Raw genomic sequence first — 26,380 nt, forward strand, 5'->3', positions numbered from 1 at the left:
TGTGGAGTATACCAGATGACGTGTAAAGATTGTGACCTAAAATACGTCGGCCAAACAGGACGTAACTTCAGAACAAGATACAAAGAACACATCAGGGAAATAAAAACGAATGGGCAGAAATCAAAATTCGCCCAACATATATTAGACACAACGCATAATTATCACACCATAGACAAAGCAATGGAAATACTCCACATAGAAAAGAAACGAAAGACGCTGAACACACCAGAAAGGTTCCACATATATGAATTAACTAAGCAAAATCTACAAATGAACAAAGCTTTGACTGATAGTTACAACCCAATTTATGATATCCTAATAAAAGCAAATCAAATGCAAGAAATATAATATATCTCAAAACCACCTACTTATCTTCTCAGAATACCCCCCCCCCCCCTTCCCGCAAACCCCCCCCCCACCACCACTAATACCCTACAGGAACCAACCCAACAAGACAATCAGTAGCGATCAGTAGCCATCACGACAAGGAACGTAACAGATCCCACATCAGAGGACGCCGAAGAACGACAAGACCTTCAAAAAGTGAAAGGGCAGTCAATGTGACGAGTGAAGTTTATTTTTCACGAACTTTCTAAACAAGTGATAATAACGTAACTGGCTACAGGGAACTGAATTTTGAATTTTAAATCTTAATTTTTGACATTGGTATTTTTAACTTGTATTTTATAAGAAGAGCTTTTTAACTTATATATTTTTAACTTATATGGTATAAGAAGAACTTATACATATTATTTGAGCGTGAATCTGAACAGGATACAGGATGGAAATTAGTGGAGAAAGGAAGTGATTGCGTGTGATTGTGAAATTGTGTTCGTACACCTGATGATGACCTCCTGAGGTCGAAACATGTAGTGTGGCAGTAAATAAAAAAACGTGTTGTGTGGTCGGTAGATTAACTTTAACATTCGTCTAGTACACAACAGGATGCAAGGAACAATAAAAGTTGACTGTGTCATTTCACGGCACTTTTTTTCAATTGTAACATTTATGTGACGTTGAATTCGCTGGGGAAATGCGATCATTGGCACTGGGGCCCTTCTGTCGAGGATGGTGCAGGGACAAAGCTGCACAATCATGAAGCAGATCGCTACAACCTGGAGAGCTAGTCAAGTTGTATTTTACGTGCATTCTTATGGCGTCATGCTTATGCCTGTTATTGAGCATAAGGATGGTTTATCTTTTTGCAGATAAGGATGCTGATAGAGGTGGTCGTGGCATGTTTCATTGTACTATGTTAACATTCCCTTGGAGGCGGTGGGACAAGCCTCAGATAACTGTCATGAGAGCAAGTAACGCGCCCTGGATTCTAATTGAATATATTCTGAATACAAGTCCGAGTGTTAGAGCTTCACTAATCTATTCGGCTGTATAAGTGAATATATTGTAGGTAGAGAGGCGTTGGTAACAGTTAATAAAACTTATTCGTCAAGTAAGTGGTTAATAAGTATGAATGTATAACGGGTGGACCTGCTTGGCCCCTGCACCGCGACCACAGTGAGGACTCGGTCGTGGCCTAATTTCAGATACTGTATCAGAATTTACCTGGTAGGGAGGAAGAAAACCGCAGGAGGGTTAATTTACGAAAACCAGCCTCCATGTCGAACCCTGAATCCGCCTCTGGAATACAAGACATATGTACTGCCCATTTCGAGAGCACGCTGTAGCGTAGTTGATTGAGGCACTATGCTACAAGCCGGAAGGTCGCGGGTTCTATTCCTGATGTAATTGCATTTTTTCAATTGACCTAATCCTTCCAGCCGCACTATGTCCCTAGAGTCGACTCAACCTTCAACAGAAAAGAGTACTAAGAATCTTTCTGGGGGTAAAGGGCAGCCGGCGCGTAAGGCTGACCTTACCGCCATCTATGAGCCGATTGCCTAGAAAATGTGAGAGCCTCGACGTCTCATAATCCTATGGGCCTCCAGGGCCTGTTAACTTATTATTTCCTATTCGATCGCTTCTTTTTGTAATCAGTAAAATTATTTTAAAAATCTGAAGAATAATATAGATTGAAAAAGTAACCGGGTACCTCAGTTGGTGTAGCGACGGGCTGAGCGGCCGGAGTTCGATTATCGGCAGAGACAAACGATTTCTCTCTACTTCAGAGTGTTCTGAATGTCACTGGGGCCCAACCAACGTCTTTTACAATCGGTACTGGGGGTTGTTTCCCCGAGGATGGAAACTGACCACTCACCTCCGTCTACTCCGTAGCTAAGGAATGATGGAGCTGTACCTCCACTCGCCCATATGTCTTAATGGCGTAGTGCTTAATTGATTAAGCACAGGGACAACTTTTCCTTACCTTATATAAATTGAAGATGTTAGATAATAGAGTACTCTTGAGAATATTTGGACTTAAGAGAGAGAAAATAACGGGGAAATGAAGAAATTTGCATAATGGGAAATATGCTTTATATACCTTGCAGTTGTACTATGTCTTGCATTAAGTGGGGACGAAGCAGCTTCTGTGATGCTGAAAGACAGCGAGAAGCACAAATATGCAGTCCACTGCTTTGTACATCATTTAATAACATCCATCACTGCGTTTAATAGAACTGGGTTACTAACTTTACATACAGCAAAGTACTCAGGTCTGCCGCCACGCGGGGTGTGTGCAGTTTCAGTAACCTACCGCTAGAGCGTGTCTACTGCAAACTACGCAGAATCTGAACCTCTTGTCTGACCGAAAGGAGCTCAAAGGAAGCCTTTCAGACTGATGAATACTATTCCTAGTGAATAATATTTTTTTTTCTCTCATTGAATACCCTCTCCTAGAATTAGCCTCGATTTTGTATGGAATACATTTGAAACCTTTATTTTTTTCCAATTTATTTGCTTTTCATTTCAGCTGGATCATTTTTAAAGTGAAAGAGCCGTATACAATGTACAGAAATCGTGGGTTTCAAAGGTTTTATATAACTCTTGCATTTCCTTTGCTGTTGTCCCTTCTCTCTGTGCCCTTGCGTGGCTTTGCAGTGTTTTCACCTCTAACCCTAGATGTAAGATATATATATATATATAATTCATTTATTCGAGATACACTTGATAGATAAGCGGCGACGCCTAATGATGCTCCATACACTCAAATTGACGGCGACTGTTTTAAGATGACTGTGACTTAGAAAATTATTTGAATGTATAACAGTCGAGGTCTGCTTTGAGATTCTGCTAAAGCGAGTTTCTTGTCTTGGGCAGTTGGGCCTAAGTTTTATAACATGTATAGCTAGACAATGGCTCGGTAAATGCATTTTCTAGGTGAAAGGTGAAGTTTTTCCTGTGCTTAACTAATTAAGCACTACGTTATGAAGGCGTGTGGGGGAGTGGATATATAGATCCACATTTTCTTTACCTCGGCACTAGCTAGAGGTGAGTGGTCAGTTTCACAGCCCACCTAAGTAACGCAGGCAAGTATAGAACTTCGGTTACTAGAGTTTTGATACGCGCAGTGTAAATTTAACTGATTGAAAACCAATATCCATGGCAACGAACTGTCTAAAGCGAAGTAACGTCTAAGAACGCAATTACTCTGCTGCTGAAAGAGGTGGCTTCTACATGATTCGCTGAAACATTGCAACAGGGTAGCAGTTTTTGCCAGATGGAAGGAGAGCCGAGAGCCGAGAAAGGATTCGTTGAGTCAGGAGTTCCTGCGAGATCCAAACGGAAGTCTACAGAGAACCAGAAGTCAGAAGAAGGCTTCAGAGTTCAAGAGAAGACTGAAGACTAGACACCACTGCAAGATCCAGACAACAGCGAGAGATTCTTTATCCAGAAGGAGTTACATGTGTCAACTGCTGTAATCAAGTGTAATTGTAATAGAGACACAGAAAATCCATTCATCCGACGTAGAACCCGTAATTTTAGTCACACATACCACCTTACATTTGACAGTTTGAAAAACTAACGGGAAAATTTGAAAATTACGGAACTAGGGGCTTCATAATTTAGATTCATCATATGCTTTTAGAGATAGTGGATCATTTCGGAGCATACTGTGGCATCATTCACGAAAACTAAGAAACTGACGTACGTATCTGGAAATGCAGAAGAGATACTGGAAGAAAGAAGGAAGAGGAAAAGGAAATGAGACGGCAGAGGAGGAGATGAAATATTGAGAGAGGAATTAGAAATTAGGAATGGGAGAAAAGAAGCAGAAGAATATCGACATCGTCTCATTCTAAGCCACCCAATCTGTAATTCCCTTCCATCAGTAATACCAACATTGAGACAACGTTAACCAATGAAGTAGGGTAGAAGTAGCATCTTTTAATGTAGGGTCCTAAAATTTTGTTTTGAAGAATTTTCTGAAAACATATATATTCAGCTTTCTTTAAAAGTTATACCCTCAGGCACTGGGTTCTCCCTTCGTCGCCTCCTACGACTCGCAGAAATACGATGGAGGTATTCGAACCCGCCTCCATACGGAAGTGATCCGACCTTTCTGAATTCTGCCACCCTATTCTTGTGGGGGTATATAAATACAGGGACCTGGTCCTCAACGTTTAAGGGAGTCTCGAATCTGAGATTATAAAATGTGGCCATAAGTCCCTGTGGGACTTTGACCTGAGAATGATTATGCTGGCGAGGTCCAGTAGCGGTTGTAAACGATAGACCCATCCTCTCGTCACAGAAGATGCAACATAAGGACTGTAACTGCAAGTGTTCAGTTGGAAAATAAAAGTACTGGTCGTGGGTCTCAAGGGGAGTGTCACCAAGACGAACTGATTGGCGGTAAACCGCCACTCGTAAAGTAACTCTCTCTTATCAATAGAAGACAGAAGCCAGGAGAGGTCGGTAGAAGACAGACTAGAAGAGGAGTCCATCGTAGTTAGGATCAGAATAAGAGAGAGATCAGATCGGATCAGAATTGAGAAGAAGATATATTGTGTTATTGTAAGTTATTGTGATTACGAGCAATTATAAAGGAGTGATCACTAAATCCAGTCACACAGTCTAAAACCCGTTATTATTAGTCACAACAATAAATACGTGACAGTATGTTTGGATGTGTTCATTTCTGAAGTCTTAGTATTATGCTTGTACACTTACACAGCAAAGACAAACAAACTCGGTGGTTTCAGTCCGCAAGCGAACTATACCGACCGAGCGACCGCCGTTTGTCGGCGAAGTTAGTGCCAACTTTAGCGGATAGAGGGTGTAGCGTGGACAATTCAACGAATACCCCACGGCCGTTAATTTCGGTTTTCTAGACCGGAGCGGCTGTTTTATTTGAAATAGTTCCTCAGTTATCCTCACGAGAGAGTGGACCCTGTTCCAGACCCACTACTTACACAGCAAGGAACGCATCATTAATAGTTAGTTGATTGTTAATCCTAATTCTACATGTCCGCTTTGTCAGAGACCTTTGTCGACTCCGCTCTACTCTCTCTTCAAGTGCAGCCATTGGAATACTTTAATAGACTCTTGACTATATATAAGTGAATTGGCATTCTATTATACACACATACTATATTTGTATGTTCAGTAGGACGTTTCTCTTTCTTGCATTCCTGGATGAGTCCATTCATTCACCTGCTTGCTGCTTTGTAAGATCTGGACATTTCCTTCTTCCCATAATGGCCCGAACTTCTGTGAATATCTCATTGTGAATCCTGATATGACCAGAGGTCATATTTATAAAGGAACGGGACGGCGAGAGAGCAAAGACTCTGAAAGCCAATGGCTATTTGATTTGAACTCAGTTCTGTGTATGAGACTCTTTGAACACGAATTATAGAAAGCAATAGGATATTCCTATTAAGTCTAGTTCGGAAATAATGACTTGGAGGTTTCATATTTAGCTTAATTGCTTCTATTCCGTTCATAGTTTCGGTTTCAAATTGTTCTCTAATCCAGATTACGAAAGTTTCCGGAAGAACGCAGTCGGTATAGCGACTGGCTACTGGTTGGACCACTGAGGGGTCGGAGTTCGGGTCCCGGCAAGATCAAGAATTTTCTCTTCTCCACGTCATCCAGACCGGTTCTGGGGCCACCCAATCTCATATACAATGAGTACCGAGGCTCCTTCCCTTGGGGTAAAACTACCGGGGCGTGAATTTGACCACTCACCTCCAACTAATGCCGAGGTCAAGAAAATATGGATCTATACATCCACAGTCTCATATGCGTTAATGGTATAGTGCTTAATCAGTTAAGCATAGGAACAACTTTACCAGATTCGAAATCATGTTATTATATTGTGGAATATATATCCGTGACCTATTTATTTCTAGCCTAGTTTCCTTATTTTGAAAAGTGGAAGTGGGCCCACACGATCTGCATGCTGCCCGTGTGTCTGCATTCTCCCACCCATCAGTCTGTCTCTCTCCCTATCGTTGCTATATTTTTTTTTCCTCGGGAGAATACTTGGGACTAGGATGAGGGTGAAAAAATTACATTATTACATAAACGTCATAATTTGTACTCTTTACCAAACACTGGTATTGTCGTCAAGTCAAAGAGGATGAGATATAAGGTATGTAGCAGGCAAGAAAGATACAAGAAATGCTTACAAAATTTCAGAAAATGTATCTGGAGGGAAGAGACCACTTAGGTAGACCTAGGCGTGGATAGGACAATAAGATTAAAGTGGATCTTAAGGAAAGTGGGGTATGAGAATGTAGATTGGATTGAAGTGGTTCCGGATACAGTGGCGGGATCTTGTGAGTATAGTAATAAAACTTTGAGGTTCATAAAAGGGTGGAATTTCGTGACCATTTCAACTACTGTCATATTTTCAAGAAAAATCTGCTGATTGGTGTAATATTTGATGTAACACATGTTGTGTTGTTTCGTTAAGAGAATAAAGAAATTATTCCAAAACAGTTCCTTGGAAAACCAACAAGGTCGAAGCAAGTGAACAGAGTATGATATTACATAACGAGCAGCTTCGTGTTATATGCGTTGCACATTATATTATTAGGACAGTGAAATGTGGGAGGTTACAATGGGCTGAACACGTGATTGACATGTGGAGATATTGCATACAGAAATTTTGCGTGGCCACCGCGTGGAAGACGAAGATATAGGAGGATAACATTAAACTGAGTCTTAGAAAATTTTTCAGGGATGGAAGGTGGTTGAATCTAGCCCGGAATCGACTCAAATTTACGTTCTTCTTTGTCTCAGATTTTGAACATTTGAGTTATATATCAAATTGTTAACAACATACTAACTCGTAGTCCATTATAACATTTTAGGATGAATGTAGCGGTGTCCAAATGAAGTTCATGGATTAGTTTTATTTTTTTCATGTCTAGAGTTAAACTGTCCAACGTGACTTACTCCCCGAAGGCCTATGTAGTCCTTAAAGTAAATTTATATGCATATGAATAACCTACCATTTTACTCGTTGTGTAAGTAGTCAGATGAATTCCAGAACTGGTGAACTTAATGATGAAGAAATTAATGCTACTTTCGGGAATCGAATTCCGGTCTCATACTTTAATGAATAAAGTATGTGGGCTCATATTGTTGTAAGATTTTTATGGCTACGTTTATCGGGAATTTCAGCGTCACTCACTAGCGGAGCTGAGCCCTTCTTGAGAAGCCGCCAACTGTGTAGGTACTCAAGTAGCATCTCAGCAAATTATGGAACCCTAAGGTTCATTACCGTGTTCACAAGAGCCTTCCACTGGTCTCTATCCTGAGCCAGATCAATCGAATTCATACTATCCCATCCTCTCTCTCTTTAATATTGTTCACCTACCTACGTCTTGGTCTTCCCAGTGGTTTCTTTCCTTGTGGCTTTCCCACCAATATCATATATGCATTTCAAGGTTATTTGAAAATGTAAAGAAAGGATACTCAGTGAAAGAAATGTTGGAATATTTTGAAATAGCTATGGGATGCATTTCGAAAGAAGTATACAACAAAATGAGATTTCTCTTGCGCAGAATAACCGTCAGCGAGCGAGATTCGAACCGGCTGATTTCGAGAACAGGTCATTCTCTGTTCCATTGAACTAACTGCTCGGTTTCATACAGGTTCTAGCAAAACTATATTAATCTCTTACATGAAGACAGTTCATTTACCTCGATTTTGTATCGAATTACTGAAGATAAATTGACGGATTATACAATTTTATCTGTGAATCATTCGATCCCCTAATCCTGTCATGCTTTCTGGAGGGAGGCGGAAGTTTCAATAAGGAGATAAGAGAGGAGGGGGGAACAGGTTCCTTCAGTTCAGAATTAACATTCCAATTATAAGCTTTCATCAGAATCCCAAAATCTTGTTTAAAACTTCCCTAACTATGAGATTAGCATTGAAGTTAAGGGGCAACAACTTGTGCCTGGAGATAATTCATTAGCAGCGAAGAAGTCCTTTACCTCTTTCACTGTAATGGAACAACGTTAAAAATATGGAAAGGGTAGAGTACTTCGTTTTAACCTAATATGTTCAACGAAACGATGGTTAAATAAGATGAGGAACCTATACGCAAGGGGGTAATTCAATTTTGTACAGAAGAGCAAGTTAACTGGAAGATAAAGTTTATTTACTGTCTGCAGTAAGGGGCTTAGCGAATGCATTCATTGGATTTTGCGAACAAGCGGGAGATCTTGTGTGTGTGATCGCTTTCACCATTGAAATTCCGTGCACGATGAGCTGCAACCTAGAGGCTAGATGCACTCAATGAAGCAGGGGCAACCAAGGCCTCCAAAACTATTCACCGTGCTTCTGTGAGTAACTTAGTTCCACCTAGTTCTTGTAATGTACTTGATACGGAAGTGATTGCCAACGTGAAAGGTGAACAGGGCTCGATTTCCTATAGAGGCATGGATTTTTGTATCTGTCAATCACTATTTCTTCGGTGAAAGGGGACGAGTCGTGAAGAAACCTGCTCACCTCTTTCTTGTGTCAAGGTACTTCTGTCTACATAGCAAATTCAGTGCTGTAGGGTTCTTCTTGAGAAACTAACAGTCGCTCAGCTAGTCAAGAAATTCCCCACCTTTTCTGGAACTGTAACTTTCATTGCGGTGTTCAGAAGATAACTCCACTGGATCTTGTCCTGAGCCGGATAATTCCATTGCAATCCACATCGTCCAAGTCCGGAATTGTGTGTTATACCAGGGGCGGAATGCTACTGCCCTGCCTAATCCCAAGATGGAGGACTACCGCCCTTTACCTCTACGCAGATGCTTAGTTAATATTATCGACACTACCTTCAATGTCTGGGGCATGCGGTAGCTTAGTTGGTTGAGGCACTATGCTACAAGCCGGAAGGTCGCGGGTTTCAAGTCCCGATGTGGTCATTGGATTTTTTTCAATTGACCTAATCTTTCCAGCCGCATTGTGGCCCTGGCGTCGACTCAGCCTCTAACAGAAATGAGTACCAGGAACCTTCCTGGGGGTAAAGGGCAGCCGTCACGCTAGGCTGACAACCTTACCGCCGTCTGTGAACCGACTGTCTAGATAATGTGGGACCCTCAACATCTCACAACCCTATGGGCCTCCATGGCCTGTTACAGGGACACTTTTATTTTACTTTACTTACCTTCAATGTCTGAAAGCTACTCTTGTATTATTTAAGGTACCTCTCTCCATTCGCACTAAAAGCCCTCATAATGTGCCCAGTAAGCATAAAGTAAATTCTCTTATACACTGACATTCAAATGTCTTCCTTTATTCGAGTAAGGGCGTTTGCTACTTTCGCGTTTCCTTCAAATAAATGATCATGTTAAGCTTGCATACTAGAGTTGTGTTAGTGGTGTTCGTATTCGGAAGTTTACTTGTGACAATCTGACCGAGCTTTCGCCTTGAGGTTTCCAGAACATCGAGGATGGGTGACTCTGTCTCATGATTTGTATCTTGAAGGTCCCAGTTTTCATTTTCCGACAGGAAGCCATCTGTCCTGACTGAGTTGTTTCTCAGTTTTTTACTGTTCAGTTCTTACATTCATATTTTGGGATATTAATTGATAGGCAGAAGGTAAGAGACCACTTGAAAAACCAAAGCGTAGGTGGGTGGATAATATAAAAATGGATCTTAGAGAGATAAGATGGGATGGTGTGGATTGGATTGGCCTGGCTCAGGATAGGGACCTGTGGATGGCCCTTGTGAACACGGTAATGAAACTTCGGGTTCCATAAATTGCTGGGATATTCTTGAGTAGCTGCAGATTTTGCTTCTCCTCAAGAAGAGCTCAGTTCCATAGGTAAGTAAGTAAGTAAGTAAGTAAGTAAGTAAGTAATTACTTGACCGCAGTCCATTTACTATTCCTTCCTCAGCATCTCTCTTTCATCTTCAAGAGCCATTCATCCATTCAGCATTATATAACATAGAAGTTGAGAAAACTTCATTAAACAAATTTACAGACAGTGACAATCTATAGGCCTGGTACCTAAACTTTGTCATAATCTTAGTTCATTGAGACATGAAATTCGGTATTGTTACATGACGTCTGAAAGTCGGAATAACGGAACCAGAGTATGTTCAGTGCTAGGCAATGACTCGGTAAACAGGTTCCCTCGGAAATGAACATGCATGCAACAATAGAACTGCCGTTTCTATTCAGCTGTGAAATAAACATTTCTATAACAACAGAGAAATTGTTTGGAAACTGTGTTTTCTATTGGGTCCGTCCCGAGGCTATATAACGAGGATCTGAGGCAGCTGAGAGGAGAAATGAGTATTTTGAGATGACAGTCGAATGAGATGGAGAAGAGAACACACAGTGTGTCGTATAGTGGTTTGTGAAGTGTATTAACAAGTTGTATAAGTGTGCAATAAATCCTGTCATCAATCCAAAATCCGTATGTAAGTCACACACCCCCCAAAATACGTGACAGTGTATGAAGATTATGGTCTTCTATGATGTGACGATATACCTAGAAAGACCGGAATTTTGTCAGATTGTTAAGTTTGCATTAATCCATAACTGTATGTATGATTAGTTCACACAAATGATAGGATTTAAAGGAAAATGGTTCATCACAATTCTGGAACTTGGTCATAAAGACCGGCATCGACGTCACATCCTGTATAACGCTGGTATCTTGTACAATCATTGAAGTATATCGATCAGTACGGAAGCCGCTGGAAGAGCTGCGGTGGGGCTAATTCTCCGCCTGACTGCTCCAGTTCAGTGGTCAGGAATCCCCCCAAGAGATCCCTTGCCTCCGATAGGGAAAGAAAATACGAGACGGAAACTCGAATACCGTAGTCATAAGGAGTAAGTTATAACGGAAACATTGAATCCAAATGAAGGGTTTCTACGTTGCGTTTCTTTTCAGTAAAAGCAAGATATCCATTAGCCTGTGTGCACTTCAGGTAATTAAAAACCACAGATAGTAACATTGAAATATTAAGAGATGACAGCACAGGTTTTTTTTTTTTCACTAACACAAGCGTGCGCCAAAGATTATCAGAACAGAATAGACCATTGTTATTTACCTAGATACTACACTTTCAACATGTGACTTACTTAATCGGTTTCTCTTATACCTTACGGTGTCGAGGTTTTCGTTTGATCATTTTACAGACGGTAGGACTTCTTTGAAGAGTGATCAGCTCGTCGCAAGGCCACTGCCTAAACACAGGACAACACAAACACAGAATAAACACGTACACCAAATTTCCATGCCTTGTATGGGATTCGAACCCACGATCCCGGCTTCAACATGTAAAATATAAAATTAAAGCTGTCCCTGTGTTTAATTAATTAAGCACTACGCCATGAAGGCGTACGGGGGAGTAGGTATATAGATCCACATGTTCTTGACCTTGGCACTAGTTGGAGGTGAGTGGTCAGCCTCTAATCCAGACCGCTTTACCCCCAGGGAAAATTCCTCCGGTACCCATTGTATAGGAGGTTGGGTGGGCCCCAGAGAAGAGAAAATTGTTGACCATTACAGGACTCGAACTCCGACCCCTCGGTTGCCCAGCCCGTAGCGCCGTCGCTATACCAACTGCGCTAACCCGGCTCTTACGTTTGTAACATGGAATAGGTTAATTAATGATTAACGTTTGAACTCTTTTTTAAACATATTTAATGGTGGACCTCAGCACCTTGATGCAGTGTGGAAATGAATAGAAATGAGCGTTCGAGTACTTCATATGTTCTCGTGGTCACCTTTATGTTATTATTCATATGTCTCAAGAGATTGTGACCCAATAGAGGCAATAGAAATGTGACTCCAGAGAGTTAGAACGTCGCTGTATGGAGAGCTTTCAAATTCACAAACAAGTTTCATCTTCCGACATATTTGTGGACTTGCTTAGAACCCGTTAAAATATCACATTGCATAGTTGAGTAACAAGGAATGCTCACATATCATTATAAAAACAAAAAGTAGATACATCTTTCGCAGTTTTGTTACGTTCTCTTTTACGAGAAACACGCATTAACAAACTTGTTTCCAGAGATATCTCCCTTTGTAAATATCGGGGCCTAGCACTTTGAATGAGATCAAGTATTCTTCAAATTTTAAAATCAATATAACCAGTAGAATGGTACTGTTTACTGTATCCAACTGAAAAATAATTTAGTGAAAACCTCACGCATGTTCACACTCGTTTTCAAAGTGATAGCGACGTAAGCCTGCTCCTTCATAAGAAGAAAAGAAAATAGGCTAGAAGCTATGGGTCTGTAGTCCTAAATATATTAAACCATATTTTTTAATGAAATACTTATTTGGACATTATTAATTCTCCGAATTATAAAATTTAACGACGCCGAGAAAGCTGATCATGTCTCTCCAGTATTTCTGTTTTCATGCATTTCATGACCGTATAAATCTTATATCTCAGCTAGTAGTACTGTAACTATATGTAATTCAGTTCAGTTTTGTTTTATTCATCATTTTAGTCGAATTTCTGACATAGGATATATTTTATATACATATATAAAAGTAACATAAATATTTAAAATAAGTTCGTTCATACGCAATACAGATGCAATTCATAGAAACAAACCAATTCAAATATATTCTGCTAGTTAACATGACAGTCATATATATGTTACGATAGGTAGGATCTCAACTGTCTTTCAAATTGCCAATTTTATTTCGTCATTTGTTGTATAATTTAAATCCAGTATTCAGTACGCCTTTCTTAAAAATGTCCATTCAATAAAACTGAACATTGAGGTTTATCTTTTGGCATGTGGTATGATTATGAATTGCAGCTTTTTGTTGCAGTTTCTCTGTATGCAGTCTTATGTGGTATCGTATTTCAGGTGAATGCAAGATATTGGAAGCATTTTCATGTTCTCGAAAAGTTGCCTTCATAATGTCTATCTTCTCACACTACTGATTCTTCGTGCCATCCGTTTGTGTAATTTAAAAATTCTTGTACTTTTGAAACACCACCCCGGAAAATGAGTCAGTACCTCAGATGACCTTGAAAATGTTCAAAATAAATACTCCTTAAATTGTATGTGATCCCGTTACATCGTTAAGAGATTTAATTACTTACTTACTTAAAATCCTTTCCTCTTATACCTTATGCTATCGAGGTTTGTTTTATTTCCATTTTCATCCTTTACAGACGGTAGGACTCCTTGGACGAGGGATCAGCTCGTCGCAAGACCTCTACCTAAACACAGGACAACAAAGACACAAAATAAACACATACACACACCACGCATCCATGCCTATTGTGGGATTCGAACCCACTATCCCGGCTTCCGAGCGAGTGGAGACGGCACATGTCTCACACCGCTTGACCACCGTGACCGACCAGAAATATAATCATGTAACAAAATATACTAAGTGAGTGACCACATGTTCCCTTTCCTTTGTTCTGCAGACGGATATGGACTTTGATACACCGTAAATTTTTCACCCAGGCAGGAGACGATCGATGATAATAATAACAAACCAATATCTCAGATATTGAGGATCACGTTATACCTTTCTTATCATGTCTTGAATTGAAGGCTTGAGTTTAAATCAGGTTGCAAAGCGTGTAGCATAACCCACGTTTGCATGAAGCTCCAGTAACTGAACATACATGTTATAACTTGACATAAAATAAGATTTCAAAACCGTGGTATTGCAACTATTAGTATTAGAACAGAGTAAAGAAATATATCCTACATTTAAGATTAGTACTTTTACTTACTAATCAAACAAACAGAGACAGAATCAAAGACGAAATTTAGTATTAAATATAGTTATACACAGAAGGAAAATTGTTTTGCCGGGTGCTCTGTTTGGTGACATTGTAATTTTGAAATATGGTGATTTTGTGGGTCTTTAATAATTATATATAGGTTACGTTTTCCTAATTTATCTTGGCTTGCTAATTTCTCATATTAACCTATTGTGACATATAGACCCATTGCTACGCGGCCGTTGCTAGTTGAAGCCCGCAGAATACTTACACGCAACAATAGAAGAATGGTGTTTTCTGTGGTCCGCGATGCGGCCGTTTCTGGGCAATAGCTCGGTAAACACGTTCCCTCTGCGTCGGATTCGAACGCAAGAATAGAAGAACCGTGTTTTGTATGTGGTCCGTGCCGAGATATTATAAGCAAGAGACAAAGTTAGTTGAGGCAGTTGAGTTCTGTACGGGAGCGTGTGAAGATAGGACCTGAGCACATGAAGCTGAAATGTCTCCATTGTTAGAAGTTGTTGCCAGGGAACGACTGATGAAAACACAGCAGGCTGGAAATGTCTTAGCGGGTGCTATGGTGATTTTTGAACTGGGAAGACCGTCGGTAGTGCTGTAACTGCTTGTACTTCCGAGTCGTGTGTCTAAGAGGTCAATAAATCCCGTCTATAAAAAGGTAAATTTGTCCCTCTGCTTAACTAATTAAACACTACGCCATCTAGGCGTATGGAGGAGTGGAATATAAATCCACAGTTTCTTGACCTCGGCACTAGTTGCAGGTGAGTGGTCAGCTTCACGCTCCTGCCGCTTTACCCCGGGGAAAGAGCCCCGGTAGCCACTGGATAAGAGGTTAGGTGGACCCCAGAGCCAGTCTGGACGACGTGGAGAAGTCCCACCGGGACTGGAACTCCGACTCCTGGGCCCTCCAGTCAGCAGCTAGTCGCTATACCGACTATGCTATCCCGGTTCCAAACCCAGTCTATAGTCACCCCTAAATCGTTGCTATATATAGGCGTATATTGATTAATAGTAAATGAAGATCCTTTGAGCGTAATGTCTGTACAATTTGTATTTTTTTTCCTTGGCACTACAGCCCCAGTGGGCCTAGGCCTACCTCCATGAACTTCTCCGTTCACTTCGGTTTTTCTAGATCTTACACATTCGGTAGGACTCCTTGGGCGGGTGATCAGTTCGTCGCAAGGCCTCTACCTATAGACAAACACAGAAAAACGCACACAAACATCCATGCCCTCAGTGGGATTCGAACCCATGATCCCGGCTTCCGAGCGAGCGAAGACAGTACATGCCTTAGACCGCTCGGCTACCGTGACTGACAGTGCATAAGAATAATATATAAGAATTCAGTTCGTACCTCACAGGAAACAGATCCGAACCCACGGTCCCGGCTTCCGAGCGAGCGAAGACAGTGCATGCCTTAGACCGCTCGGCTACTGTGACCGGCGTACAATTTGTATTAGGAGCTAGTAATGAATAATAACCTTTATTAAAGGATAGCTCTGTTGATTGCTAACCATTTCAACTTTTGGGCTCCCCTGGTACAAGAGCTGTGATTTTGGTTACATGCATGGTTAACTAAGAGCTTAACAGCAGACGGTGTTCACATTGTGGTTATTCCGCTATGAAATCAAACTAATTGCAACACTAGGAAATTGCATCCAAACCAAGGAGGAAACGTGTTCATAAACAAAACTGTTCACACATGGTACAGACAGCGCCACGACCACAAACCACTGCTGCATTCACAACTTGTTCTTGTAAACACTTCTGTTCCTTTACAGGCACACTGTATCACATTATATGCAGATTTCATTCGACACGTTTTTCAACCTGAGGAACTCAGTAACTCGTAATCAGTCTACCTTATGACCTACCCATGGATATCTACAATTAGATACATATTTCAAGCGTATTATAATATGTATTCTCCGATTTGTATCTTAAAGAGTTTATATTGTCACGTGTCCGGGTTTCCGTGACGTTTAATAACGTGTTATGGATATTATGATTGAATTTACGGGAACTTCTGTTACAGTTATAATCAATTATAATAGCTCACAATAACTGTCTATGAGCCTCTCCTTTCCATACTGGATTACAAATGTATTATCTTCCACTGTTACGAATGACGAACGAACTGGTTCATTCTTCTCTACGCAGCTCCTTATTTATGCTACCAGTAATCATGGAAAATATGTCATGGAAACGTGCTCACCGAACCGTTGCCTAGCAAAGGCCTATTACAGGTCTGTTCGTTGCTGCGGGAACTTGTGTTTGGCGAACCGTTGGCTAACAATGGACTTCTGCTCTGGGTTCACTATTCCGGCTTTCAGGCGTCATGTCACAATATTAATAAATATTTTATATTAAATGTATTTCAGACAATGGGTAGTACAACTTAACAGGCAAATAGATCGCTCACTTCCCATATGATTACCCTGTTGATCCTACTCCAGCAGTCGATGCTTGAGTACAGTGACGGTAGCTTCTACTGTACTATAGTCCATTCGCGGAGACGAGACGGTTAGCGCAAACAAAGCAAGCTCCGCGTCGCCACAGCTGACAGCAAGGAGTGTACAAAGCGCGCAGTTACTTCAGTGTACTCACTGCATTCGGACGCACGTTAACCTGCATTCAGACTGAAGAGTGAACTTTGGACGCCCCTGCAACGGGACACGCATCACGTGATCGCTGCATGATTTCTTTCATAGAGCGAAGGAGATACCGCGTGCATTTGTTTACGAGGACTCTCTCGTCTCCCCGAATGGACTATAGAAGGAAGCAAGGGAAATGCAATATATTGTGTTTCTAAAATACTTGCTTTTTTCTGTTTCAGGTGAGTACTTGACCAGCCGTCCTGATCTGTGTGGTGAGTCGAAACCTATCTTCAGTTGAACTTTTAGGGCTATCTTATATAGGTGAACTGTGTGTCAGCGGAGGCTCTTAGCGCTTCGATGACGGAGATTTAAATGGCCAGCGAATCCAGTGGCATGGCCATCACTGAAAAGGTATTTAAATTTTGTGCAAATGTGTTGTTCGTTTTCGCTTTGAAAGGTCTCACAGTTACAAATATTTTGGAAATGTTCACATTCATGTATCTTCTGAATACTTCGAAAAGTTCAAATTTCGATTTTACGAAATATCTCAACTTTTCAGGTTACCGAGGTCTTCAGATTTGTGACATACCCCACGGTCTCCAAAATTATAAAATCCCAGTTGCAAATATTTTTGGGGGGGGATAACCAATTCTCTGAATTTGGATGAATTTTTATAAAATATGCACTATTCTCGGGCATTTTAATTCACTTCACAACTCATGAACTAAGTGGAAGATATACAAAGTTCTCGTTATTTTATATTCCGAATCTGTGTAAAATATCTGAAGATATTTAGTATTTGTTGTTTGAGACATTTTCAGAATTTCAACAATAATGATAAGTGATAATAATATATAATTATCAATTTAATCAGGTAAAAATAGCTTGAGTCAAACACAGAATAAATACGTACCAAACATTCATACCTTATGTGGGATTCGAACCCACGATCCCGGCTTCCGAGCGAGCGAAGACAGTACATGCCTTAGACCGCTCGGCTACCGTGACCGGCCAAGCGTTGATAAAAATGTGAAATTAAGTATGTATTTAAGTAGAGGCACATTTGTGTGAGTGAGTAATGTTGGCCCCCAGTCAGGATATCTGTTCCGTTTTGACGAAGTTATCAAAATGGAGTGCGTAAGGTTCACATTTTTCGTTAGAGGTCTCATCTTTCTTATCGCTTATTGCTTCCAGTAATAGTAAATGTTCAATTCCATTTGTGTGATTGGCGACTTTCCAGAAACGAAGGATCCGTTAAGATGGGGCATAGGATTAGTCGAATTGGCACTGCGCTTGAGCTCGCACATAAATACGTCTGTGGTCTAACATTTAAAACAGTTCGTTAGTTACAAAATGGTTATTGTCTACTGCAGAGGAGGTTTAGATAATGGGTTTAATGGTTTCCCCTTCTATATAGGAAGGTACCTAATTAAAACATGGCTTGGGATGTTAGTGATTCAGCATAATTTCCGCACTCTTTTTGACTATCCGCCAATTTCGTAAATTGTATCAATTACCATAGATATCTTACATCATCTGAATGTCTCATCCTTTTGTTACATTATGTGAATAAGGAATTTCAGAGACAATTCCTTTCAGTTATAACCAAGTATAACTACCACATTTGCTATGTTAAATGTCATGAATTATAATGACTACTCGTAAAAATGAAAATACAGAAAGTCCGGGACACCTTATTGGATTTACCTAATACTTCCAGCCGTACTATGGCTCTGGAGTTGACTTAGCCTCTAATAGAAATGAGTACCAGGAATCTTCCTGGGAGGTAAAGAGCGGCCGGCGCGTAAGGCTGACAAACTTGCCGACATCTGTGAGCCGATTATCTAGAGAAAATGGGGGAGCCTCGACGTTTCACAACCCTATGGGCCTTCACGGCCTCTTGCAGGGCTAGCTTTACCTTTTACTGGGGTACCTTATTTTGCATTATGCTATGAGAAACGGACATTTGTTGCCTCTACTATCTGATCAATTTTAATGTAACATAAAATGTTACTTACAGGGAACTGTGGCCCCGCCATAGCTCAACCGGTTAGTCGCTGGTTTCCTACCGCGGCGGCCCGAGTTCGATCCCGGGTTTTATCAAGTGGGATGTGTGGTGGACAAAGTGGCGCTGGGGCGGGTTATCTCAGAGTACTTCGGTTTCCCCTGCCAATCTTCATTCCACTAATTGATCCACAATCACCCTCGCCTATCACCTGGGGCTGGTACAATAGGCCAGAAGTGGCCGCGGTACAAGGGACTTAGACCCCCCCCCACTAACAATTAAAAAAATACATGGAACTGTTGTCACGCCTGATTATGTATAGCCTGTATATAAGTATTGTCACGTGTAGGGATTATGTGTGACTTATAGACGGGTTTCTGATTGGATGATTGGATTTATTGACATCTTATACATTCATATCCTGTTTCTTTACGATCCATTTTAATATTTCCTTCCACTTACGTCTAAGTCTTTGTAATGGTCTCTTTCCTTCTGGCCTTCCCACCAAAACCCTGTATGCATTCATCTTCCGTCCTATGCATGCTACATAAGTTTCCCATTTAATCCTCTTCTAAGTGATCGTTTTAGTTATACTTGGCGAATAGTACGAGTTATGAATTTCCTCATTATACCGTTTTCTTGAGTTTCTTTGGTACCAACTTCAGATGTATAGTTTTTAACACTTTCAAGTATTAAGTTCATGCAAATAATTTTTAAAAATTGAGTTATTACAGCAAAGGAGACAGATCGCGACTCAGTTACAAATACCGACTGATTAATACAGCTAGTGAAATAATCATTATTTAACCAATTTCTTGATGTATGTTTTATAGAAAATCAGTTTCAACAAAAATCAACAATTTTTCCTGGAAAGAAAGAAGAACAAGAAATAAAGTAATCGCCAGATATTTTTATGCAGAATGCTTAATTTCACTGTAACAAATACGAAATCCATAGATGCACCCTGTTTGTGAAATTTAGATTTTAGAAAATGTTAAAACAAGCTGTACCCGGGACTTCACTTACCACTATGCTTTGAAGGATTAAGAAGCGTACCTGTGTGCGTTATACAGTTTGTCTCTGAGCTTTCAGAGCGAGGAATGGTTACGAGAAGTTTTGTTGCTGCGACCCTGCCAAAAGCTCTGTATTAAGTGCACGTTTTTTTTTAGTGCATGTGTTTCTGCAAGTCTGTTGTCTCTCTGGGTTGTAGGTCGGGCGACTAAAGAATTAACTTTGGGGCTTTCTATAAATGTATGCCAATCTGCCTAATGAAATCAAGATATAATTTCTTCAGTTAGTATCCTGCCTTAGCTAGATATTCCCACCGAAGTCTCCTGAAGTTAGTCTTGTCATTACAAAAAACAAACTTCGTGGTTTTAGTCCGCGAACGAACTATACCGACTGAGCGACCGCCGCTTGCTAGAGAAGTTAATGCCAACTTTAGCGGATAGAGGGTGTCGCGTGGTCAGCGCAACAAATCCCCACAGTCGTTAATTTCGGTTTTCTGGACCGGAGCGTTATTTCCTTAAAATAGTCCCTCAATTATCCTCATGAGGCTGAGTGGACCCGTTCCAGACCCACTACTTCTCAGAAAATCTGGTAGCGCCGGGAATCGAACCCGGGCCTCTGGATCTGTAGCCAGGAACTCTGACCACTAGACCACAGGGACGGTTATTACAGCTTGCACAAAAACTAATGCCTACCGAACAGTGTACTCAGTGCTTACAAGGAGTTCAAGTAGTGGGAGCGTGAGGTTGGCCGCACACAAAATTGTTGTAGTTCCAACTTATGTGCATTGGAATGAAATCGAAGTTTAACAAAGACAAAAGCGTGGTTTGAGGTGTGTCTGTAATAGTTTTATAGATATGCCGGATTTCATTCTCTTGTGGGAATCCATTTACCGTATTTACGCATGTATAGGCCGCACATTTTTTGCCAAAAATTCAAGAGGAAAACTGGGGTGCAGCTTATATTCGAAATATTCGAAATCACACTTCATTTAAAAAAAATTATATTCATAATTAGTAATACAGGGTGTAATTCTCCTGAAATAATATTCCAAGAAAATTATTTTTTCTATAATTTCTGTCTGAAAATTGTGCTGCGGCCTATACACGCACGCGGCCTATACATGCGTAAATACGGTATCTTTGTCTTCTTCGTCTTCTTATGTCAAAATGTGGAAAATATTAAAGTTCGCCATAATCGCTTCCTTCCACATCTCACCGAATTTATCACTCATTGCCCCTCTTCCGCTGTTGACTTTTCGTTAAATTAATTGTGAAGAATTATAGTTGGATCTGGAGATGAGAGAAGTGTGAAATCTCGTACATGAATTAGAAATGTGTGGTGCGATATAAATAAATATAAAGTAATTTGATGGCTGAACGCGAAATCTGGAGCTGCATAAAGAAAATTGAATTCCATGGGCAAATACTACGTTGTAAACCCAAAGGAAAAATAAATCGTGAAAAACGTATCCGGCGTGGAAAGTACAAATGAACGGAAGGGTACATACGTCTGAACAGTACTGAAAGGGAGATATCTGTACTGCTTCTTCCTTCAGCTCACTGCTTTTGTAACACAAAAAGATGGAGCAGTATTTTCTCACCTGCCTTCTCTTTACCTGAGAAAACCAACACTGCGAAGCTATTTTTCATTCTGTCACCATCCAGCAGAACAGAGGTTTCCAAACTTCCCTGATTCACGAACCAGTGAGACAGCAGTTGGTTTTCTCCTCACCAGTGTACTGTGTCTTACACTGCACACTGCAAAAAAATAATCTACAATTATTATTATTATTCGCTAATTCTATTCCTTATTCGCTCCATAACCTTAAGATTTTCTGCCCTGGATTGTTTATATACGCTATATTTTACGTTAAGTCAGATCCAAATTGGAATATGCCTTTGTAGTTTGTCGGTCAGTTGGTCAGTTAAATTTCTGCTGACCTTCGCCAGTACAGTCATTTCTGACTTCAGTCTCCTCGAGATCCATGATCATGATCTTTATTTTCTCCTAGACATGTACGTGTTTCGAAATGGAGATGCCTCTTCGAAGAAGGAGGGGTCGGTCTTTCTATGTAGGCGCTACGTTTGTCGCACCACTAGGAAACTGTGAAGCATGTGAACTCACTGAATTCGACTGGACACAAAGTTGTGGAGGATAAAGAGGAGAAATGGAGGGGGAAGAACAGACGAGACACTAACAGGGGCTGAAGGAAGAGTGTTGAAGTCGGGAGAGGTTGAGAAACCTGAGGTGGGCGGCGACTCAAGGCAGAGCACGAAAGGACATGAAAGGAAGAAACCGGAAGATGTATGAAGCCTTGACGGCCTCCCTCCCAAACGTCGGTATATACATATCACACCTCAGAAGACAGTAGCTCTACTCGATACAATGTAGGGCACACAGGAGTATGTGTAAGAAGAGGACGCAGAGATGCGTGCACCACGAATGTGTACGCGTATAATAACATTGAGGGAGTGTTGCTTATACCGCGATTTGAAGACATACTCAGGACACTGGCAAGGTTGTAGTCACCGGAACGGCTGTCCACTTGCTGTAAGAGACAAGCAGGACATAACTACGCTGATTGGGAGTCGGGCCAACCTGGACGGGCTAATTTAAGACCTGTTGTTTTATAGAAAAGGGACAAAGCTGTAAATAACTGCGTGCAGTACACGAAGTTCAGATTCTGCTTCTTGTCACTTGAATGCACGAGCTGTTTCATTTCAGGAGACATTACTTGTGAGATATTTATAATGAAACTCATGAACACGCATGTATGTCTCCCCGTGATGTAAGTACTTGTTTAGAGAGCCGGATACAGTTAAAACTACTCACTCAGGACCCATGTACGAATTTATGAGTCTATCCTGACAGACTTTTATCATGGTTTTCCTCTGTTATTCCAGAAAAATACTGGGATATTACTTAGAATTAGGCCACGACAGAATAATTCCATTATTTTAGTTTCCTCATGCACTAATCAGCCATCACTTGAGGCTGTATAATGTGAGAAACCAACGGTATCGTTAAATAGGTCACAGATAAGTGTAACTGAGACAATCAAGAGACAAGTGTTAAGCAGTTCCTGTAGTTTAAGAACTGCGGTGCCCTGACCCTTTGTTTCAGGTCAGAAAGTAGAGCAAAGGAACTGGAACATGACATGTTTTATGGGTTATGCTCTATGATGTTCGCAAGTTCCGTTTGGTGGCAGCTGTTGCCCGCCTCTTTACACCGCACTACACGCCGACATATCCAAGAATCCAGTCATCTTGATGTATTCTGACATCCTTTCTTTTAAAACTGCATGCAGTGTCACATTTACCGGTATATTCATAAAATTAATTTACGAATTTAACCACATCTATGCAAGATTTGAGGTTTTCACAGCGGTGACTATGAAAAATGCCGTCTTCTGAGATGTGGCGCCGCGTAGATCTTGTGTGAATCGACGTTTTGGAGGAATGTATCGTCTCCATTTTCATCCCAGAATACGGTATTTTTCTTAACCTCATCTGTCTGAAGTTTTAGGTGACGTAAAAAGTATTGCTTTTCTCAGATCAAATGGTCGTTAAAGAGAGATTAAATAGTAGTTAAAAGAAATATTTGGTGATGAAAGGACATAAATGTCAACAGCGTATGATATTCGTAAGTCTATACTATTCGATTTTTTGTGCTGTATAAGCATAATCACGCCATGGAAATGTTACTTGAACCACCGTCATCTTGGATCATTTTATACGAGTTGGAAAGGTTTATGCACTTTCCGAAAAGAAACATGTGGAATGTAGGACTTGCCAGATGTCCTCTGGTAGAGAAACGCCGCTAACTTCACATGATGTCCACTTGGAACAGACATAATCGGAGAGAATTAAAAGGGTCTGTGTTCTTGTGAATGCTTTTCTTCATTTTGTTGCTTGCTTTGAATTTCGTGTGAATGATTATTTTGTTATATGATGATGCATAGAAAGAAGCTCTGTTGTTCATGAAAACAATTCTGTTCCTTTGTATTATACATTCTGTCTTGTTTATTGTTTTATAATACTTTGAAAGGCGGGAAATTGAGATACAAATATTTTACGGATGAGCGGAAAAAATCAAAGCCGCCCAAGTTATTCTCGAAAGGGAATACTTTGCGCAAGAGCATGGAATCGTAATATAAATTACTGCATTGAGCCAGTAGCTGGAGTTGATACCGGAGATGTTAGTGACGAAGAAGTTCCTAACGGTCGAACAGTCCATCTTCAAGAACACCAACTGTAAAGGATTTTATTAAACTTCAGTGGGTGCAGTAAGATTTGTTTCCTAGAAGACTCTGAGACATTTTATTGGACAAATTGACATTATTTCTTTTTTGGCGAGAGGAATGTCAGATTTCTAAAGAAGAGTCTATCTAACATACATATTCACATGGTCTGTCATTGCAAATGTCTCTGAAGTCAAGTGTCATGACTGTCTTTTTACTGTACAGCATTCAGGAGAGGTGTTAACAAAGTGTGGTGCTGGTAGGTTGCGGCAGTTTATATGCTTCTCCGGTTTGTTTATATTCTTTGCAATATGTACATGAAGTGAATCCATGTAAATAGGGCTGACAGTTCCGAAGTTTTTAAGTGAGACCGCTCGGCCGGAGCTGTCACCCCGGAGTTTCCAAAAATCCACAGATTTTGTAGAGATATTTGTTTCTCTCAAATCACGAAAAGTTAATCTCTTTTTCAGTTATTATAAGAAATGATAAGAAATAAGAAAAGAACTGTCATAACCTGAATTTGTTCTTACTGATAGGGGCCTCCACAGTGTTTGCCCTCCGCAACTATAAATCCTGCCCTTGGGCCTTGCCTTGTCGCGTCTGTCTCTTTTATTTGTTCGCATGTTTCAACAAAAGAACTTCTTAACGCATGAACAATGCCGTCTTCTGGGATGTGGCGACGTGTAGATCTTGTGTGAACCGACATTTAGGAAGATCTAGTCGTTTCCATCTTCAGGGTAGAAAAATCCGCGAGCGAGGAACCAGCTTGAGCAGGTGGCTGCAGCATATATATGTGGTTGTGCGCCTCGCTAGTTCCTGAACGGTTCAATGGTTTTATTAACTTCTGATATTCAAGAGTTTACGCATCCTAAGTCGATGTGTGGTGAATAGGCTACAGCTATAATGATTCTGATTACATTTCAGTAGTGTATGGATACAAAATGCCTATTTAAAATTGCATAGATGGTACATTCAGGATTATAGCGGTACACTTACTAAGCGCCCAGAAGTTCAATGTAGATTTTGTCGAAATCGGCTTTATCTGTCAGACGAATTTAAATGTTTTTTTTTCGGAAATGAGGTATCTACAATTGTCTATCGAGCAACAGTCGACTTCGTTACCAAGGTAACTTAGTCAAGGTCAATGGTGCGTGAGAAATTCCTTGTATTGTCCTTACGTCATTTTTATTACCTTTCTTACATATGTGTATATATTTTTGTGCCCCTATGGCGCGCCTTGAGCAGTTGTGAATGTATATGAACTGGATGTTCAGGGTTCGATTCGGCCAAAGAAAGAGATTTCTTTCCTGTTCGAGTTCCTGTGGTCCCTATACTCAGGTGGTCCAAGCTAAGAAACTTCGACTGCATGGCCTCTGTAAAAATACAGTTCTTCGTCGTCTCCTGCTTCTCCTCTTCCTTCACCTGATCCTTCACCGCTTTCTTCTCCTTCTCCGTTTCCTTCACCTCCTTCTCCTCCTCCTTCACCTTCTCCTTCTCATTTTCCTTCACCTCTTTCTCCTTCTCCTACACCTCCTCCTTTTCCTCATTCTCCTCCTCCTCCTCCTCCTCCTCCTACTTCTTGAGGTTTGAGGGCCTGTTCTGATCCAGAATGAACTGTGACATTTTAAGATCCTATTGGATTCCCTGGGCGGGTATTGACCCCTAGCAAAGCTCTACATAGAAAATAACACAAGACAGAAAATCGTGGGCCTACGTTTATGCCTCGAGCGGGATGCGAACCCACAATCCAATTATTCCAGGATTGAAAGGCCATAGGCCCATACACCTCAAATCTCGCGGCTACTACAGCAAAGAGAGCAAACATCATGGCTACCCCTGACACGGAAGCATAATATTATCTCTTATCTCCTTCCGTTTGAAACAAAAAACTAACCAACGACTTCGTTTCGTGCTTTTTCACTCACTCAGTGGTAATTTTTAAATGTGACCACCGAGTTTGAAGGAGTGTAAAAACGAGAGTGCGGTCTGGTTTTCAGGTTTTGTATGTGCTTCACTGCGGAGCTGGGAGGGGAGACGGACTGGAGTCCCGCTAGTGGCGGCCATGGCAGCAGAGAACAATAACGGAGCGTATTCCATTAGTCATGCTGATGAATCGCACGCCCAGGAGCGCGCTCTGTCCCCACAGATCACCGTACTACCGCATGCAGTGAACTTGCAATGGGCGGGACTGTCCCTCTCTCTTTTCTGTTGCAATTACACAGCAACGCTACTCATCAATCACCAATTCTGTAAAAACATGGCATCACCTACATGGCTTAGTATACACAGAGACCCAAAAAATTATACCTGACAGAACACCCTTGCATACCGTCATCACAGTTTAACCACTGTTTATTATAACGTATATGAACTGTGGCTATAGTATTTTAGTCGGTCAAACTCGGGAAACCTACACGTAGACGGGAGAAATACGTA

General features: G+C 40.9%; 1 protein-coding gene across 2 annotated transcripts in view; it reads left to right on the top strand.

Annotated features, from left to right (window-relative positions):
• The window catches only part of LOC111863320, a 1,149,828-nt gene that overhangs the window by 184,642 nt on the left and 938,806 nt on the right, over positions 1 to 26,380 (top strand). Inside the window, exon 1 of one of the 2 annotated variants that reach the window (XM_033751005.1) lies at positions 17,053 to 17,099. The exons of the other annotated variant lie outside the window; for it this stretch is intronic. The gene's annotated coding sequence lies outside the window, so the exon portion shown is untranslated. Of the gene's footprint in view, positions 1 to 17,052; positions 17,100 to 26,380 lie in introns of those variants that run through there. 2 annotated transcript variants of the gene reach the window in all.

This window comes from Cryptotermes secundus, unplaced genomic scaffold, assembly GCF_002891405.2.
Source record: "Cryptotermes secundus unplaced genomic scaffold, Csec_1.0 scaffold159, whole genome shotgun sequence".
Classification (NCBI taxonomy): Eukaryota; Metazoa; Arthropoda; class Insecta; order Blattodea; family Kalotermitidae; genus Cryptotermes; species Cryptotermes secundus.